This window comes from Cervus elaphus, chromosome 27 (genome assembly GCF_910594005.1).
Source record: "Cervus elaphus chromosome 27, mCerEla1.1, whole genome shotgun sequence".
Taxonomy (NCBI): domain Eukaryota; kingdom Metazoa; phylum Chordata; class Mammalia; order Artiodactyla; family Cervidae; genus Cervus; species Cervus elaphus.
Genome location: NC_057841.1, coordinates 30,694,716 through 30,715,203, shown reverse-complemented (window position 1 = coordinate 30,715,203; position 20,488 = coordinate 30,694,716).

Below are 20,488 nucleotides of genomic sequence, written 5' to 3'. Positions count from 1 at the left end.
GTATATCTTTCCTTTTCTCCTTTGCCTTTCACTTGTCTTCTTTTCTCAGCTATTTGTAAGGCCTCCTTAGACAGACATTTTGCTTTTTTGCATTTCTTTTTCTTGGAGATGGTCTTGATCACTGCCTCCTGTACAATGTCATGAACCTCCATCCATAGTTCTTCAGACACTGTACCTATCAGATGTAATCCCTTGAATCTATTGTCGCTTCCACTGTATAGTCATAAGGGATTTGATTTATGTCATACCGGAATGGTCTAGTCGTTTTCCCTACTGTTTTCAATTTAAGTCTGAATTTTGCAATAAGGAGTTCATGATCTGAGCCACCATCAGCTCCCGGTCTTGTTTTTGCTGACTGTATAGAGCGTCTCCATTTTTGGCTACAAAGACTATAATCAATCTGATTTCGGTATTGACAATCTGGTGATGTCCATGTGTAAAGTCGTCTCTTGTGTTGTTAGAAAAAGGTGTTTGCTATGACCACTCTGTTCTCTTGGCAAACTCTCTTAGACTTTGCCCTGCTTCATTCTGTACTCCAAGGCCAAATTTGCCTGTTACTCCAGGTATCTCTTGACTTCCTACTTTTCCATTCCAGTCCCCTATAATGAAGAGGACATCTCTTTTGGGTGTTAGTTCTAGAACATCTTATAGGTCTTTTTTTTTTTTTTTTTTTTTATTCTTTGAATCAGCCATGGATTTACATGTATTCCCAATCCCGATCCCCCCTCCCACCTCCCTCTCCACCCGATTCCTCTGGGTCTTCCCAGTGCACCAGGCCGGAGCACTTGTCTCATGCATCCCACCTGGGCTGGTGATCTGTTTCACCATAGATAGTATACATGCTGTTCTTTTGAAATATCCCACCCTCACCTTCTCCATAGAACTGTTCAAGTTCAGCTTCTTCAGCATTACTGGTTGGGGCATAGACTTGGATTACTGTGATACTGAATGGTTTGCCTCGGAAATGAACAGAGATCACTCTGTCATTTTTAAGATTGCACCCAAGAACTGCATTTCGGACTGTTGTTTACTATGAGGGCTACTTCATTTCTTCTAAGGGATTCTTGCCTACAGTAGTAGATTTAACGGTCATCTGAGTAAAATTCACCCATTCCAGTCCATTTTAGTTCGCTGATTCCTAAAATGCTGATGTTCACTCTTGCCATCTCCTGTTTGACTACTTCCAATTTGCCTTAATTCATGGACCTAACATTCCAGGTTCCTATGCAATATTGTTCTTTATATCATCAGACTTTACTTCCATCCCAATAATATCCACAACTGCGTATCATTTTCGCTTTGGCTCCATGTTTTCATTCTTTCTGGAGTTATTTATCTGCTCTCTCCAGTAACATATTGGGCACCTATCGACCTGAGGAATTCGTCTTTCAGTGTCATTTATTTTTGCCTTTTCATATTGTTCATGGGGTGCAAGGCAAGAATCCTGAAGTGGTTTGGCATTCCCTTCTCCAGTGGACCACATTTTGTCAGAACTCGCTACCACGACCTGTCTTGGGTGACCCTACATGGCATGGCTCATAGCTTCATTGAGTGTAGAGATAAAGTTATTACCAAATGCTTTTATCATGTTTTCACTCTCGCAATTTAATATAGAAATAAGTGTTTTGAAGTCAGCATCCAGTTTTGAATCCAGCTGTCCGGTTGTCTTCGTGTCAGTTATAATTTCCAAATGATATGCATCTGTATCACTCTTACAGACTATTGCCATAATTGAGTGAGTCAACAGCCGCATATATTTTACTTAATTTCAAACTAATCTCATGTATCACTTTTCTTCAAGTTACATGACACATTTCTTATAAGAACTGATGCTTCAGAATACCAAGTCCTTTTCCTATTATTGAGGAAAGTGAAAAACGATCCATAGAAAGATTGGCCATGTGAATTACTATGAAGACAGGCTAAAGAAGGTCAAACAAAGAGTGTTCTTTGATTATTAGAATTTAAAAGTAGCAGTGAGATCAAGGGAATATCCTCCAAACTGAAATCAAGTCACTAAATTTTGAGAGGAACAGAGACAGATGCCCTTCAGGAAATACATTAACCCAAGGATTTACTATTCAATCAGTTCTCAATCAGAAGTGCCATCTATCTTCTTTAAATAGGAGAAATAATTTAAAAAAGGAAAGAGAGGAAATGGAACAGGGAATTAATAGTAATACTGCATCAAGTATTTTAGTAGAATTATTCTATGAAGAAAAATAAAGCTTCATATTGAAATATATAGGGCCTTTTTTGATTATATATATTTGACTATAACTATGTATATATATATGTATATATATACACACACATATGTATGTATATATATAGGGGCTTAGTCATATATATATAAATATATGGCTTAGTCCATAAAGTAACCACCTGCAATGCAGGAAACTGCCTGCAGCACAGGAGACTCAGGTTTGATCCCAGTGTCTGGAAGATCCCCAGGGGAAGCAAATGGCAACCCACTCCAGTATTCTTACATGGAAAATTTCATGAACAGAGGAGTCTGGCGGGCTACAGTCCATGGGGTCACAAAGAGTTGGACGCGACTTAGTGACTAAATATATATATATATATATATTTACTCTCCTGATCATGGGTCTGACTGAGAGCTGCAGCTCACTGCTGTTTTCCAACTCCATGAGAGTATCATACTGCATATAACTAGCCCAGAAAAAGATAAAAATTCAATGTGCTATTTCAAAAAGTGTGTTGCTTTTTCACCATTGTAAGAGATGAAAACTTGTAAGTCAGACTGTTGTAATTTGGGCCCATCTGTACTTCCACAGTTTGATAAGCAACCATCATCCTGCTCACTTCAGGTACTCTCTGCCCAAACCATGTGTGTTGCCCAGGATGCTCTTTCCTCTCACCTAGAAAATTCTGGATACCTTCACTATTATCTTAATATCTCTTACTGGAGACAGATTTTCAGTGAAGCAAATGAAATTTGTTTCATGGTCCTTTGCTTACAGGGCCTCACCCTAGGCACTTTGTGCTTACATTGAAAGTGATCCTCCTTGCTTCTCACCTACTCCCTCTCTGCATCCCAAATTGTAGGAGCTTTAGTCCCAATAATACCTGAATGACCACATGCCTGGCACAAACGGGGTCTCTGGGACCATATTCCAGTGCTACATAGCAATATCCATTCTGATTGTTTGAGCTCTTGATTTTAGATATTTTGATATTTTGAGGATCACCCATTAGTCACTGAAAAATAAAAACAAAGTAATAACAACACCAAATTCAACATAATAATTGCCTCTGAGAAGAAGAGGGGAGGGTTCAGTCCAGAAGGGATTGTGAGTTCTTCAATGGTTCACATAACATTCTATACCTTTATATAAATTGTTGGCACATTATTACTCTTAAAATTATGTATATTCATTACATACTATCATTTGTATATTTCAAGAGTAAGCGTACGTAAAAGTATAAGGTAAAGTTGGCAAAACCTCTTATAAAATTTAGGAAGTCTAAACAAGATGTTTGTGAAGATATACTTGGGCATGAATATGTGACATTGAACTGCTTATAATAAGGTACCAAAGAGCCAAATTATCTGTGATATATGTATAAATTATAAACAAAATATAAATCATCTTTTGTTCTTAATTAGATATTCCTGTTTCCTCTGAGTATAGTCACCTCATCCTGCTTATAGATAAGACATCTTTTAACTGTTACAACTTAATTTTGCTCTGTTCAGAGACAGATTTCCATAAGCAAAATTATGGATCACCTTGTTAAAAATGCAAATTCTAGACTGGTTCCAAGGCCATGCAGGAATCAATGTCTGACATGATTTCTATCTGATTATGATGGACGCTCAGGTTTTAGAGCCAGTCTGTGTTATTTTTGTGGAAGACTAAATGTTTTTCTTCCCTGTTATTTCATTACAATACTTCCAGTTTATTTATATTTAATAAGCCTTGGCCTTTATAGCTTTATAAGTTAATCCAAAGAAATGACAATGAAGGTATTTTTTATCTTTCTTTAAAATAAAGAAACATTATCTAAATTCTAAAAATGGTTACCTTTTTTTATATTGATTATCATATAATATAATTCTACGTTTAGGTTTCTGAACTCTTTAGAGAATGATAAGACTGCAATGAAAGAGTAATAGTCTTGTTATTCTAACTTTTTAAAATTTTACACCATATCGTGCTGCATATTATTTACACAACAGCATTGAAATTGATGATGCACTTGTTTTATTCAACAAAATCTCCTAAATGAAAATAATGCATAATAAAAATATTATGTAAAGTAATTGCTTCCAAAATTACTCATTATTGCCTTTATCACATTACATGCATCAGAAGCCATAATCATTATCTGCATTTTCATTACAGAAATATATTCAGTTTATACCTTGGCATTATTCTGATTACACAGAGTCCCATTAAAATTAGTAATGAGCAAAACTGAAAATGTACAAATATTCAAGCTGTATGCATCTTAGCTTTCCTTAATGGAAATGTATTCAAAATGTGTAGCTCTTTGGCCAGGGAGGTTTGTAAACGTGTTATTTGGGAGCTACTATTTTTATGTTTCCATTTGGCTTGAGACTTGCCTGGTATTTTACATAAAATTTGATTATTAGTATGTAAGAAATTACATTAGAGTCTAAAGAACAGAAACATATGTTGATTTCTCTTATTTTTTGTCCAAAAATGTTAAACTACCAGCTGTATAGCTAATACATATGGATAAGTTGAAGAATCTTTAAGAATAAGCTCTGTTATCTTCTGAGAAATCCAGAAATTTCTGAGAAAATGAATATCCACTCAGAAATGTTAGAACTACAGGGAATCCATAAAGCTCTATGGAATTTGCTTTCTCATGTTTAGCCATCCTTAGTGAAGGAACCATACTAGAGTGTATAAATTCTATGTCAGAGGAGTACAGTCTATTCTGGAAGGATGAGTCAGAATTTGAGTCCAAATTCACATCACATTTTGATTTCAATAGGCAACTTTTCAATACACACATATATAGAGAAGCTCACAAACCAAAAAGAGACCATGATGAACAGGCTGTGTCATTACATATGCTGTTATCAGGAGTAACCCAAGTCCAAACAAAACAAAACAAAGCTAGCCATTCCTCAAATTGCATCTCTTCTCTCTCCAATGTCAAATTTCACTGTCCAGCTAAGACAAATATACAGTGAATGTAAAAATAGGTTACCAGATGATTTGTTTAAAGGAACAGCTTATCCAGTCAAGATAAAATAGTACTTTGTGTCTACAAATAATATAATAAATACTTCTGGCTCTTGCAAGGGAGTATCTTCAGAAATGAGAGCCAAATAGCATTAAGCACCTTTCACAATCAGAGAAATTCATCAATGACAAAGAGTGGGAATCAAAACACTATGTATGCAATGAATGATAAATGGATGGATGAATGATTTAATCTCCCTGCTTGATATTATACCCAAGTGTATCTGAATCCTTTTTCAATTGGTCCAATTCTAGAAAAATATATTCCACAATATATAAACATGTTTCCAAAGTTACATATATATACATAATATATATGTATGTATAATATATGTCATTATTATACAGTAATGAATTTATTTGGTTTTCCCTGGTGGCTCACTGGTAAAAAGTTTGCCTGCCATTGGAGGAGACCCAGGTTTGATCCCTGGTTTCAGAAGATCCCCTGAAGAAGGCAATGGCAACCCACTCCAGTATTATTGCCTGGGAAATCCAATGGATAGAGGATTCTGGTGGACTACAGTCCATAGAGCTCAAAAGAGTCAGACAAGACTCAGCAACTAAATAACAAAAAATAAATATATTAATAAATTAATAAAACTTTTATAAATATATATAGTTTCAATTTTCATTAATATTAATGACATTTCACTATATATCATGCTGAATTTGAAGAGAAATTAAATAAGATGGTTTTTAGCTCTTTATATAAATTATGTTTAAAGAAAAAACTGATGATTTTATACCAACATAAAACAGCAGAAGTTTGAGTTTAAAATATCTTGAATATACATATTTGTACTTCTGTCACTTACATAGTTTTTTAGGTAATGAAAGTGAATAGTGCAAACAATAACTTTGGTGCATATTTTGCTAGAGTGTTAGCAGTATTGGACTAGGCTTAGAACATTTCCTCTGAAATACAATAAATACGTAACAATAATTCACAAAATGAATGAATGGCCAAGTGCATGGTAGGTACACTCTACCTTTTGAAAATGTTTTAGGTTAGTTCTCTAAGATCAATTAGATTGACTGTTTACAAGTTTATCTTCAAGCAATCAATTAACTTGCAAATGAGCTAGGTTATTCATGCCTGTTAAACTACATAGATAACTGCTGATTGAATCAGACATCAAACATGTGGCTTAATATGTGAATATTATGATAGATGAGCTAACCAATTTGACATATAAACTGTCAAGTCAACCACCTCATCATAACTATGTACATAGCTCTATATATAGTTTACAATATACTCATGTTTATTACCCTAGTTTTTCAGAATACAGAACCCAAACTTAAGCCACCATGACTTGGACTACATCAAATCCACAAGAATGAACAGAAGCAGAATTCAGGTTTTCATTTTTAAATCAAATGTCTTTTCTACTACTTATAGCTGACCTCATGGACTGTAGCCTGTCAGGCTGTCCATGGAATTTTCCAGGCATGAATACTGAAGCGGGTAGCCGTTCCCTTCTCAAGAGGATTTTCAACACCCAGGGATCAAACCTGGGTCTCCTGCATTCCAGGCAGATTCTTTACCATTTGAGTCACGAGGGAAAGTGAAAGTCGTTCGGTTGTGTGCTACTGTTTGTGACCCCATGGACTATACAGTCCTTGGAATTCTCTAGGCCAGAATACTGGAGTGGGTAGCCTTTCCCTTCTCCAGGGGATTTTCCCAACCTTGGGATCAAACCTCAGTCTCCTGCATTGCAGGCAAATTCTTTACTGTTTGAGCCACAAGAGAAGCCCCACTTATAACTGATAAAATATAGTTTTAGATATAGATGATAAAGCCATACACACAGATAAATATGCACAAAGATGCATGTCAGTAGAATTATACTTAAATACTCTGATGTATTTAATTACATCATAATACTAAGTGAATTTAATTACATTTAAGTGCTAAATTTGCCATATTTCAAATTATAATAATAGAAAATTTAAGAAAATGCTAACACTATATTTTATGTTTCATTTTGTAAGTATAGAGTAATCTTATGAAGCAGTACATATATTTGAATAGTTTAACTGAATTATGGTTTCTAGTAGAGTGTATTTTTCCCCCAGATTAAATACAGTAACAGTATCATTCTACTCAATATTGATGATGCTGATAGTAGTTTCTAGGTGGTCTATTCTGGGAAATGTCACAAGTTTTGATTTGTCAAAATATACTACTAGCAACAAAGAGGAAATGACAAATGCAAGGAAAGTTAGAAAAAATTCACAATACTTGCTTAAAATGAGGGAAGATATAGGAAACTGTGGTAGTTGATTTCAACCATTTTAAGAACATTCACATGAAAGAACAGGAATTTGCTCTATATGTCATAATATTGTGGCATTGAGATAAACAGATTTCATAAGATGCATTTTTTTTGGGGGGGTAGACCTGAGGAAGGCTCATTCAGAGATATGAATAATAAAGTGCTCAGACCATATAAGCAGGTGTGTGTGTGTGTCTGTGTGTGTGTGTATTAGTCTCTCAGTTGTGTGCAACTCTTTGTGACCGCATGGACTGTAGCCTGCCAGGCTCCTCTGCACATGGGATTTCCAGGGAAGAATACTGGAGTGGGTTGCCATTCCCTTCTCCAGGGGATCTTCCTGACCCAGGGAGCAAACTGCATTGCAGCAGATTTTTGGCCGTCTCTGCTCCCTGGGAACCCGTATCAGCAGGTGCTCACGCCCAAAGGGAAGCTGAGTCTTCATTTCTGCAGTTATACTTGATGCACATGCTAGAATGCTATACTTGGTCCTCTGTAGAGATTTGTTCTAAGTAGGCAGATTCTCTTTCTTAAAAAGATAAATATAATCAATTTCCTCTGACCGGTTGTTTCCTCAATGTCTGAGGAGTCTTGTTGGGGAAACTGAGTTCAGAATGCAAAAAACCTGTCAAGAGAAGTACCTGTGAAAATTAAAGAGAGCAAACACAATCCATTTGGGGGAGCAAGTAGACCAGGATGCTGATCTGACAGTTTCTACAGCTCAATATGAGGCTTTGAAGCAAAGACTGCCCTTTTCAGAAGTATCTCACATTGGACGGAAACAGCTCCTTCCTTGAGTGACTTTCTTACTCCTTCTCTGGGAGCTATTCTAAGAGAAGTGCGTCGTTGGCACCATCACCTTTCTTAGCTGTTCTGCTAGAGCCACCCTGAGAAAGCATGATCTTGGCTTCACAGCTGCAGCAAACGCTGACGGGACCAGCAGCAAACAACCATCAACTAGCCATATTCATCGAGGCTGGGCAGGCTTTCTTTCTTAGAGCATCCTGAAAGCACATGTCTGTGTTTGCCACACCATATCCCTACCTGCTCCTACAATAGCCTTCCACTTTGAAGAAAACTGGATAGTTGCACAGGATAAAAATCTTGCAGTCATAAATCACTTTTCCCTTTAATATCCCCTGTATCTGTGCTGTGCTTAGGCGCTCAGTCGTGTCCGACTCTCGGCAACCCATGGACTGTAGCCCCCCAGACTCCTCTGTCTATGAGGATTCTCCAGGCAAGAATACTGAAGCGGGTTGCCATGCTCTCCTCCAGGGGATCTTCCCAACCCAGGGATCAAACCAGGTCTCCTGAAGTGCAGGCAGATTCTTTACCACCTGAGCCACCAGGCAAGCCCCTTAGCATTCTGCAAATATGCCAGGCACTTTTCGGTCTCAGGATCTTGAACTTGCCGTTTCTCCTTCTTTCAGATACATTCAGGTCTTTAATAAAGTGCCCCATTTTCAGAAAGAGTTTCCTTGACAATTCTTAAATAAAGTTCAATTGAATAATAAACTTTATTATTTAAACCTACTTTATTATTCAAACCGTAATTCTGCATGGCAATACCATTTCTCCATTCCTGCTTTATTTTTATTTGTAATGCTTAAATTGTCAATTATGGTATGTCCAGGATCTAGATAGACCCTGGCATTTGGTATGCTTTCAAATGAATATTTGTTAGATGAATGAAATATATCAAAAATATTTTTTCTCCTACTTTCAGTCTCTCATGGTAATAGGAACTAAATATTAACACATCATTTCATATGGTTATCAGTGAGAGAATGTGTAGTCCAGGACCCAAAATAGCCAGAAGATTACTAGGAACAAAAACAACAGAAAACAGGTCCATAACGTAAGAAACATAACTCAAAGTAATATTTATTAAATGCCTTCTATGTGACAAGTACATGCCAATTTTTGAATTTTGTAACTCTTGCTATGCCCTTAAATAGCTATTAAGATCGACTGGTTTACTTATAGAACTAGGTGTATAGAATTAAAGTACCTAATCAAATTTCTTTTTACATGGATAAATAGGTATTATCTTTCCCAAGTCTTTATCATTTCCATTATATTATAATGGAATACAATCATTTGCCAAGAGTCATACAAAAACTTTATAAATTTTACTAAGAATTTTTAATTTACTAGTCTCATGTGGACCTCTCACAAATGCACTTGATTATTATCCAAGTCTGGATGTAAAGACAAGCTCAGTCTTTAATATAGAATTTTTATTTAGCTCTATGACTGCAGATTTTTTTCACTAAACAACATTTATTCATTCATCTATACATCTATCCATCCTGCCTTCTATTAATTCATTCATGTTCATTTACATTATCAAATTATTCTACATTTCCCTGATGATTCATTTGCAATAACAAATCTTCTGCCTTCAAGGGATTTAACCATATATATGCATATAAGCACTTCATATAAGCTAATTTACATCAGTATTAAAATAAAACTTTAACACCAATGTGGATATAATCTAGCTTAAAGAGTAAAATATATACATAAGCCCCCATATATACCCACATCCAAGCAAGCCTGCAATAACCTTTTGTAAGAATGTGGCATTTTAATCAGATTTTTGATGGAGCAAATGAAGGACTTAAGACTCTTCTAACCCAAAGGAATAATAAGAATGAGGGGTCAGAGTCAAGAAAAAAAAATAGGACATATTTGAAGGAATGTATTATGCTTAGCTTTCTAAACTAAGTATATTTTATTGTGAGAGAAAAAAGGAAGCCATTAAAGTCTTAAGTAGAGAACTGAAGTTACCAGAATTGTGTTGTTATGGTAATATGGAAGAAAGACTGAAAGCAGCATCTCCTTATGGGTTCCCCATGCTACTGAACCATGGGTTCAGTAGTTGACTGAAACTATTCTAACAAGGGTTTTCAACGGTCCTGCACATTGCTAAATGTAGTTGTTTGTATTTTTATGCAGCCCAGCGTTTAACTTCTCATTATCACTTAATATTTACATAGTAATGGAAAGTACCCAGCAAGACAGAAAGGTTAAAAATTGATCTGAAATACAGAGTGAGAAATAGGTAGGACCCCAAATGAGGCACACTGAGATGGATTCAGAACCCAGTTATCAAAATTTATCTTTGATACAGTAGGAATGACAGTGTCATAGGAGACAAACAGCTTTAAAAAATGTAGATTTTATTTGAACCTCTCATTTTGGATAATGACATTGGAAGGTGACTATTGAACCATATACAGGTAAACCTAATTGGATTACCAGGTCATACAAGACCATTAATTTGTCCTGACACAGATCTTGGTTATCATGTCATTTCCTTTTCTAAATCTCAGCTAACAATTGCAAGAGCCAGCTCCTGGCCATTGGCTTTCATATCCCTTTCTGGTTTTGATGGGTAGGTGCAAAGAAGGGGAAAAAAGGTAAGAGTTTGTTTTGTTGACATAAGGGTGCTGAAGTTTGGGCCATGACTTCTAATAAAGTGAAGAAAGCTTGATTAGAATTAAATAGATAATTTTTAGTTGTCCAGAATTAAGCATGTGTTTAACCCATGTCATTCTAGAATGTTTTGGGCCTCTTGGGCTGCCTGTCCTTGTTGGACTAGCAGATTGCTTATATTAAAAAAAGGGTTCCGAATTGAAAGCCCAGAGATAAATCCACGTACCTATGGACACCTTATCTTCGACAAAGGAGGCAAGGATATACAATGGAAAAAAGACAACCTCTTTAACAAGTGGTGCTGGGAACACTGGTCAAACACTTGTAAAAGAATGAAACTAGAACACTTCTAACACCGTACACAAAAATAAACTCAAAATGGATTAAAGATCTAAACGTAAGACCAGAAACTATAAAACTCCTAGAGGAGAACATAGGCAAAACACTCTCTGACATAAATCACAGCGAGATCCTCTATGACCCACCTCCCAGAATATTGGAAATAAAAGCAAAAATACACAAATGGGACCTAATGAAGCTTAAAAGCTTTTGCACAACAAAGGAAACTATAAGCAAGGTGAAAAGACAGCCCTCAGATTGGGAGAAAATAATAGCAAACGAAGCAACAGACAAAGGATTAATCTCAAAAACATACAAGCAGCTCCTGAAGCTCAATTCCAGAAAAATAAATGACCCAATCAAAAAATGGGCCAAAGAACTAAACAGACATTTCTCCAAAGAAGACATACAGATGGCTAACAAACACATGAAAAGATGCTCAACATCACTCATTATCAGAGAAATGCAAATCAAAACCACAATGAGGTACCATTACACGCCAGTCAGGATGGCTGCTATCCAAAAGTCTACAAGCAAAAAATGCTGGAGAGGGTGTGGAGAAAAGGGAACCCTCTTACACTGTTGGTGGGAATGCAAACTAGGACAGCCACTACAGAGAACAGTGTGGAGATTCCTTAAAAAACTGGAAATAGAACTGCCATATGACCCAGCAATCCCACTGCTGGGTATACACACTGAGGAAACTAGATCTGAAAGAGACACATGTACCCCAATGTTCATCACAGCACTGTTTATAATAGCCAGGACATGGAAGCAACCTAGATGCCCATCAGCAGACAAATGGATAAGGAAGCTGTGGTACATATACACCATGGAATATTACTCAGCCATTAAGAAGAATTCATTTAAATCAGTTCTAATGAGATGGATGAAACTGGAGCCCATTATACAGAGTGAAGTAAGCCAGAAAGATAAAGACCAATAGAATATACTAATGCATATATATGGAATTTTAAAAGATGGTAACTATAACCCAATATGCAAAACAGAAAAAGAGACACAGATGTACAGAACAGACTTTTGGACTCTGTGGGAGAAGGCGAGGGTGGGATGTTCTGAAAGAATAGCATTGAAACAAGTACACTATCAAGGGTGAAACAGATCACCAGCCCAGGTTGGATGCATGAGACAAGTGCTCAGGGCTGGTGCACTGGGAAGACCCAGAGGGATGGGTGGGGAGGGAGGTGGGAGGGGGGATCGGGATGGGGAACACATGTAAATCCATGACTGATTCATGTCAATGTATGGCAAAAACCACTACAATATTGTAAAGTAATTAGCCTCCAACTAATAAAAATAAATGAAAAAAAAAAGTGTTCCAATGTCTTTTATTTCCAAACCTCACCACACTGTTGCCTTACATCAGCCAGTCTTTTATCTCTAAATGGTATTTGAGTTTATAACTCAAAAGAAAATAAACACATATATAAAACATGAAGTATAAAGGCAAAATATCATGATAAATTAGTTTTCATTTATTATGATAATTTTTTTCAATATATCATGATAAATTTCCATTAATTTTCATTATTCATATAGCTAGTATTCTTGCAAGGTAGATCTTCAATAGAACATGAAGACTCTTTAAAAGAAATATTTTCTTAAATTTTTCTATAAAACTAAGGAATAATGTTAATGTAACCATTCTTTGGGCAAATGTAACCAATCCTTAGGGCATGATCTCAAGGATTCTGAGATCTTTCAATGACAAAGAAGTGAGAAAACCACGTTTCAGAACTGCTTAGCGTAAGTGTGCCTCTATGTTATATATTTATCTTCTTTACCCACTCCAAACTTCACACCTCATTTCACAGTACCCTATATACTGGAATAGCATTCTGATTAATGTTCACTCCATTCCCGCTGTCTGAAGTCAATTTTTTTTCTTTTTTCTTTGCTCTCTCCCAAGCCCATCTGTTTAGTGGCAAACCTACCTGCTTTCAACTGCTCCTTTGTCTTGTTTTTCTTTTTTTTTTCTTAGCAATTGCTCTAGTTGATGATAAAATAATCTCCGTTGGAATTGTGAACCCATTTGAGTGAGAATTCTAATGTGTTTGACCTGTATTTTCCTTCTTACACATTTCCATCTGATACCCAGAAACTCATAAATAATGTTAGGAGAAATAATATAGTTGAGAATATTAAACAAAGTAGTCATTGTCTCCAATCAATAGAGATGCATAGAACTCTTGAGATGCACATTTCTAATTTACAACTTAGTGCTGAAAAATATATGAAGACATAATACTGAACATATATTAAATACTGCTTTTACATAGTTCAGCTAAAGTCTAAGGATAGAAATTTTACTTTCCTTTTAATGACAACTTTAAAAGTATTTTAGAGGATAATTTTCAAAAATCAATATTTACAGTGTACCTTGTTGACATATATTTTGTGTTATAGATTTCAAAGTATCAAATTACAGTGTTTCCACTTTCTATTTATTTGACATATGCTTTTTCTGTTAAAACCGTGAAAAATCAATCATCATTTTGAGAACTGTCATTATTTTCCTCAACACCATTTATAAAAATTTAAAGATAGCAACTCTACCTTCCTAAACACATAAATGCACACTGTCTTGAATACCCAAAGAAAGGTATCCAAAGATTTTATTTCTTAAGCAACAAACTTCTGGGCTATTTATTGTTGAGACATATCATTTTAGAAGACTGATGCTTCTTAAAAATGACTTTGTGGTTGATTATAAGCTAGAAGTTTCATTTAGAAGTGATTATTATAATGTCATGTTGTTTTGTGTTTATTATATATTAGTTGGGGCTTCCATGGTGGCTCAGACAGTAAAGAATCTGCCTGCAATGAGGGAGACCCAGGTTTGATTCCCTGGGTCTGGAAGATCCCCTGGAGAAGGGAATGGCTACCCTCTCCAGTTTTCTTGCCTGGAGAATTCCATGGACAGGATATAGTCTGGCAGGCTATAGTCCATGAGGGCGCAAAGAGTCGGACATGACTGAGCGACTCATCACAGCCCACATAGTAGTTGTGACAGTACAGTATATTACCTTTCAAATGTAAAACAGGTAAAATTACTATATAAAATATAGGAGTCACCATAGTAAGCATAGAATAAAATCATATATTAAAATGTCTAACACACATATATATTCAAATGATATATAAATTATTTAATTCAGGTTTAAGAATTATTTAGTGAACTTCCTAACGCTTAGCTACTTAGGAATTTTTCCATTAAAAGAACCATTTCACATTTTATAGGTCAAAGCTACCATTTAGAGAAACATGCATTTAGCTTACAGCAAAATTCTGAAGCTCTCCTGGTGAGAAGTACTTAGATGTAAGCTGTGAAATGAAAACTACACTCATTTTCCTTAGCCCATAACATTGAGAGTTCAAAAGGAAAGACGCACTTCTCACCAAGAATAAACTGCAAACTGCATTGGGTTGTTGCAGGCTGTGCCAGGGGATTTGTCAGAGCAAGTACACAGAACCTCACAACTATTAGTGGTTAATTCAAAGGTGATTTAAGTCAGCAGTGACTAAATGGTATTAACATTACATCCGCAAAGTGAACTGCTAGGATAAGCATCCTTTATTCTTCTGTAACAAGTGATTTCTGCATAACAACTAAGCATATGAAAGTCCTCTTCATAGTAGTTGTTGCTCCAGGAATAATTTAAAAGAAATCTTGATTTTTTTTTTTCCCTGCTAAGAGTACTATGACTATCACATGGCCATCAGTTTGAAAGACAGACAGAGATCTGAGGTCTCAATTAAGAAAGCTAGACTCCGAGGCAAAGTACAAGTTTCAACTTGCTTGATCTCTCAACGAGGCAAAATAAACTAATAACTCTGGAGTATAAAGATGTTTGCCTCAGTTATTGAAGCTGAATACATGGACCATTTTACATTTCATGAATTCAAACCAATGCTCCTAAGACCAAAAGCAGTCCTTTAAGTTTCTTGCCACAGATATCAGTGAAAATATTTGAAATTCTATTTTTTATTTCAAAATGGTCATATATATGCAACTCCATATGGTTCACCCCAAACATATCTTTAGGGTTTGCAGAGTTTCAACCTCAGCCATTCAAGTAAATGTGAAGAAAAATATCCCATTTTAAAGCATACTGATGTATGAAAATATTATTCCTAGACCACAAATAAATGTATAAATGAGATACTACAAATATTTGTTAGTGCTATTCAATGAAGCAAGTGGATTGTATTTTAAAGTTGAATAAAATGATCATAACACTTTCCAGCAAAATGATGTGACTATTAACCTTGATAAAATTAACACTCGTCGTCTAACTCAATGTGGTGATTTCTAAGATATTCTTTACTCATTCCTAAATATGAAAATCCACAACATATAATTAATCACAGGGGATCATCTGTCAATTTTTCAGACTTTATCCCAAATGTTAATTAATTATCAACGTCAACATTTCTTCTTCATGGAAGAATTTGCTATTTCATTATTACTCGTGCATGTGTGCTCAGTCGGGTCCGCCTCTTTGTGTGGCCCGCCATGGACTGTAGCCCGCCAGGCAAGTATACCGGAGTGGGTTGCCATTTCCTCCTCCGGGAGTCATTATTACTCAGAACCTTGAAATTTTTACCTTCTTTCTTTTTTAAATTATCGTTAATGTAGCTTAATGTATTTTATTAAGAAATCCACAAAAGAGAGAAATGATGTTTAAAAAAAAAGTGGCTGGTTCTTTGTGTATTCAGGAGCCTTGTATAGTGTTTGAGTGATTTATTAATCATAATTATTGAGCGCTTAACGTATGCACTGTATTTGTCTCTGAAAGTGGCTGATGGTATGGGAAAGTCCATTGCTCTATGGATCGTGCGATACAATTAAAATAAGAGATAAAATGCTCCCTCGTTTACACTTAGCAAAATATCCTTAGCTACTTTATTGAGGAACATTTAAATTCCACTTAAAACAAAATAAAAAAAATAATCATTGTTGGAATATAAAATATGATATTTTTATATAATTTGATATTTATCAAATCTGAGGAAGAAAAATATTTTCTACAAGTAGTTTTTTAAACTTGTATTTTAACTTAATATTTTTAATGAATGTTAAATCTACCACACAAGTACATTCACCAAGCGTGTTTCTGTATCTCTATCATGAAGTGCATCCTTAGTCTAGAAAATGAATGAATCAAAGATACTTATGTTGCCTGTAGATAGAGGCTCAGAAGCTACTTTCGGGTTTAGGCTATTCTGTGGCCTCCTGTGGTAAAAAGTATAGTTTACTTCTGTGTGGGCTTCCATTGTGGCTCAGCTGGTAAAGAATCCACATGCAATGCGGGAGACCTGCATTTGTTCCCTGGGTTGGGAAGATTCCCCTTGGAGAAGGGAACGGCTACCCACTCCAGTATTCTGGCCTGGAGAATTCCAGGGACTATATAGTCCATGGGGTTGCAAAGAGTCGGACATGACTGAACAAATTTCACTTCACTTACTTCTGTGTAATCTGGGAAATCCCTATAGATGTTTACATATAAATTGCCTGCTTCCAGCTAAAAAGTAAAATAATTCCAGTGGAGAAATGTTACCATTTGTGTTCAGGGAAAAGGATGAGCAAACCTCTGAATTGCAGAACTTCAATGCCAACCATTGGGTAAATGAAGCAAAAGAGAAGCTGGAAATAAACTTCAAATTCCTATGCAAGAGACTTACACCATACTGACTGATTAAATATATGCAGTGGAAAACTTGCTAAATATCTACCGTGTGCCTCAGTTCAGTTCAGTCGCTCAGTTGTGTCTGACTCTATGGACCCCATGAATCGCAGCACACCAGGCCTCCCTGTCCATCACCAACTCCTGGAGTTTACTCAAACTCATGTCCATCGAGTTGGTGATGCCATCCAACCATCTCATTCTCTGTCGTCCCTTCTCCTCCTGCCCCCAATCCGTCCCAGCATCAGGGTCTTTTCCAATGAGTCAACTCTTCACATGAGGTGGCCAAAGTATTGGAGTTTCAGCTTCAGCATCAGTCCTTCCAGTGAACACCGTGTGCCTAGAAGAGTGCTATTAACTTTCCAGTCAACGCCAGCAGTTTTGAATAAGAGAGAAGAGTGTGTTCAGTGTTCAGTATCATCATGAACATGTTATCATCTTCATCACTATCATTATTCTCATTCTTATCCTTATTTTCATCATCAATGAAGTTCATTACTAAGCATTATTTTAATAACCATAAGTATATTAGCTCATGTTTCACAAATGAGAACTTAGGTTCATGTCAATCAATTTACTTCAATGAGAGGAGAATGCGTGAGTCTGAGGACAGTTTTCAAACCTCTTACCACCACTTTACCAGGCAGCATTATATTACAGAGATTTACCCCACCTCTAATTTCAAGTTTCATAATGTTAGATGGAAAGTGCATGAAGAAATGCATACTAGATGGTATCCTGGCCTCAGCAAATTTTGCTTTTCTGTAGGTTCTTGGGGAATAAGCAGGAAGAGAACTTGAAGATCATTCATTTACTTATTCTTTCATTGTGTATTGGTCCCCTCCATCCCAAGCTACATCAATTTCCATACATCCTGATATCCAACAGAAGTCCCACATATTTCACACTTAAGCTATACATTGTTGTTATATTTTTGTATTAAATATCTTTGCCTTTTGCTTCTAAAGTTTATCCAACATTGACTGGGGGAAGGGAATCAATAGTTTCTGATAATTCTCCATCTTGATAGAATTATGAGATTTTCAGGCATTTTCAGGTAAAAAAATAGTCCTCTGACCATCTCCACTTTCCTCAAAGAATGTTAAAATGTAAACTCACTAGATATATATTTATAGTTATATCCTACTACTCTCTTTCTGGAATAAACAATTTTGTGTATTTTAAAATATTGCCATTAAAAATAAGTATAGCTTTGATTTTACTAAACAATAATAGAATGCAATGAATAATTTGTTACAAATATCTTTATTATGTTTTGAACAAAAACATCTCTATTTGTTAAAAGATTTTGCTATGCATATATCCTAAATGTAGATTAGTGAACATAATAGTATGTATTCCTTATTTTATATTCTTAAACTTCTTTTCATCTAATTTTAAATTTATAACTATATTTTCAGAAATAATATTTACCTCAGTCTTCTTGTTTTCAAGAAGGAAAATTAATTTTCTTTTGTGACTATGCACAGTTATTATATATTTTGACTACTCTTAAAGATTGAGTGATTTAATGAAGATAAATTCAATTCTAAAATATAACTTGCAATCAGTTTTATTAATTTTCCACAGGTTATTTGCATAATTAAACATTAACAAATATACAATTTGAATTGACCCACTTCTACTCATAAAAGTTAAAGACAGAGATAGAGAGACATATAATTTAAGAGACTTAGCTTCATTCTAACCATGAATTTTGAGAAATTTATTTAGTAGTTCCTACATTCCTAAACAGCATCAGTATGTTCAATAAATTTCTATAGGCATTTATTGAATTGTTCAGTAATCCACATTTAAAATATATGCATATATATATATATGCTGATATGTCCATCAGCAGATGAATGGATAAGAAAGCTATGGTACATATACACAATGGAATATTACTCAGCCATTAAAAAGAATACATTGAATCAATTCTAATGAGGTGGATGAAACTGGAGCCTATTATACAGAGGGAAGTAAGCCAGAAAGAAAAACACCAATACAGTATACTAATGCATATATATGGAATTTAGAAAGATGGTAACGATAACCCTATATGCAAGACAGCAAAAGAGACACCAATGTATAGAACAGTCTTTTGGACTCTGTGTTGCTTCCATGTCCTGGCTATTGTAAACAGTGCTGCAATGAACATTGGGGTAAACGTGTCTCTTTCAAATCTGGTTTCCTCGGTGTGTATTCCAAGTAGTGGGATTGCTGGGTCATATGGCAGTTCTATTTCCAGTTTTTTAAGGAATCTCCACACTGTTCTCCATAATGGCTATACTAGTTTGCATTCCCACCAACACACAGGGTTCCTTTTCTCCACAACCTCTCCAGTATTTATTGCTTGTAGACGTTTGGATAGCAGTCATTCTGATTTGTGTGAAATGGTACCTCATTGTGGTTTTGATTTGCTTTTCTCTGATAATGAGTGATGTTAAGTTAAGCATCTTTTCATGTCTTTGTTAGCCATCAGTATGTCTTCTTTGGAGAAATGTCTGTTTAATTCTTTGGCTCATTTTTTGAATGGGTCATTTATTTTTCTGGAATTGAGCTTCAGGAGCTGCTTATATATTCTTGAGATTAATTCTTTGTCAGTTGCTTCATTTGCTATTATTTTCTCCCATTCTGAAGGCTGTCTTTTCACCTTGCTTATAGTTTCCTTTGTTGTGCAAAAGCTTTTAAGTTTCATTAGGTCCCATTTGTGTATTTTTGCTTTTATTTCCAATATTCTGGGAGGTGGGTCATAGAGGATCTCGCTGTGATTTATGTCAGAGAGTGTTTTGCCTATGTTCTCCTCTAGGAGTTTTATAGTTTCTGGTCTTACATTTAGATCTTTAATCCATTTTGAGTTTATTTTTGTGTATGGTGTTAGAAAGTGTTCTAGTTTCATTCTTTTACAAGTGGTTGACTAGTTTTCCCAGCACCACTTGTTAAAGAGATTGTCTTTTCTCCATTGTATGCTGTCTAGGTTGGTCATAACTTTTCCTCCAAGGAGCAAGCGTCTTTTAATTTCATGGCAACAGACACCATCTGCAGTGATTTTGTAGCACCCCAAAATAAAGTCTGTCTCTGTTTCCACTGTTTCCCCACCTATTTGCTGTGAAATGATGGGACTGATGCCATGATCTTAGTTTTCTGACTGTTAAGTTTTAAGCCAAGTTTTCACTCTCCTCTTTCACTTTCATCAAGAGGCTTTTTAGTTCTTCTTCACTTTCTGCCATAAGGGTGGTGTCATCTGCATATCTAAGGTTATTGATATTTCTCCTGGCAATCTTGATTCCAGCTTGTGCTTCATCCAGCCCAGCATTTCTCATGATGTATTATTCTGTGTATAAGTTAAATAACAAGGTGACAATATATAGCCTTGACATATTCCTTTCCCAATTTGGAACCAGGCTGTTGTTCCATCTAAGGTAAAATTATTAATAATACATAATAATGTAGGGTAAATTATTTTAAATTATTTTTT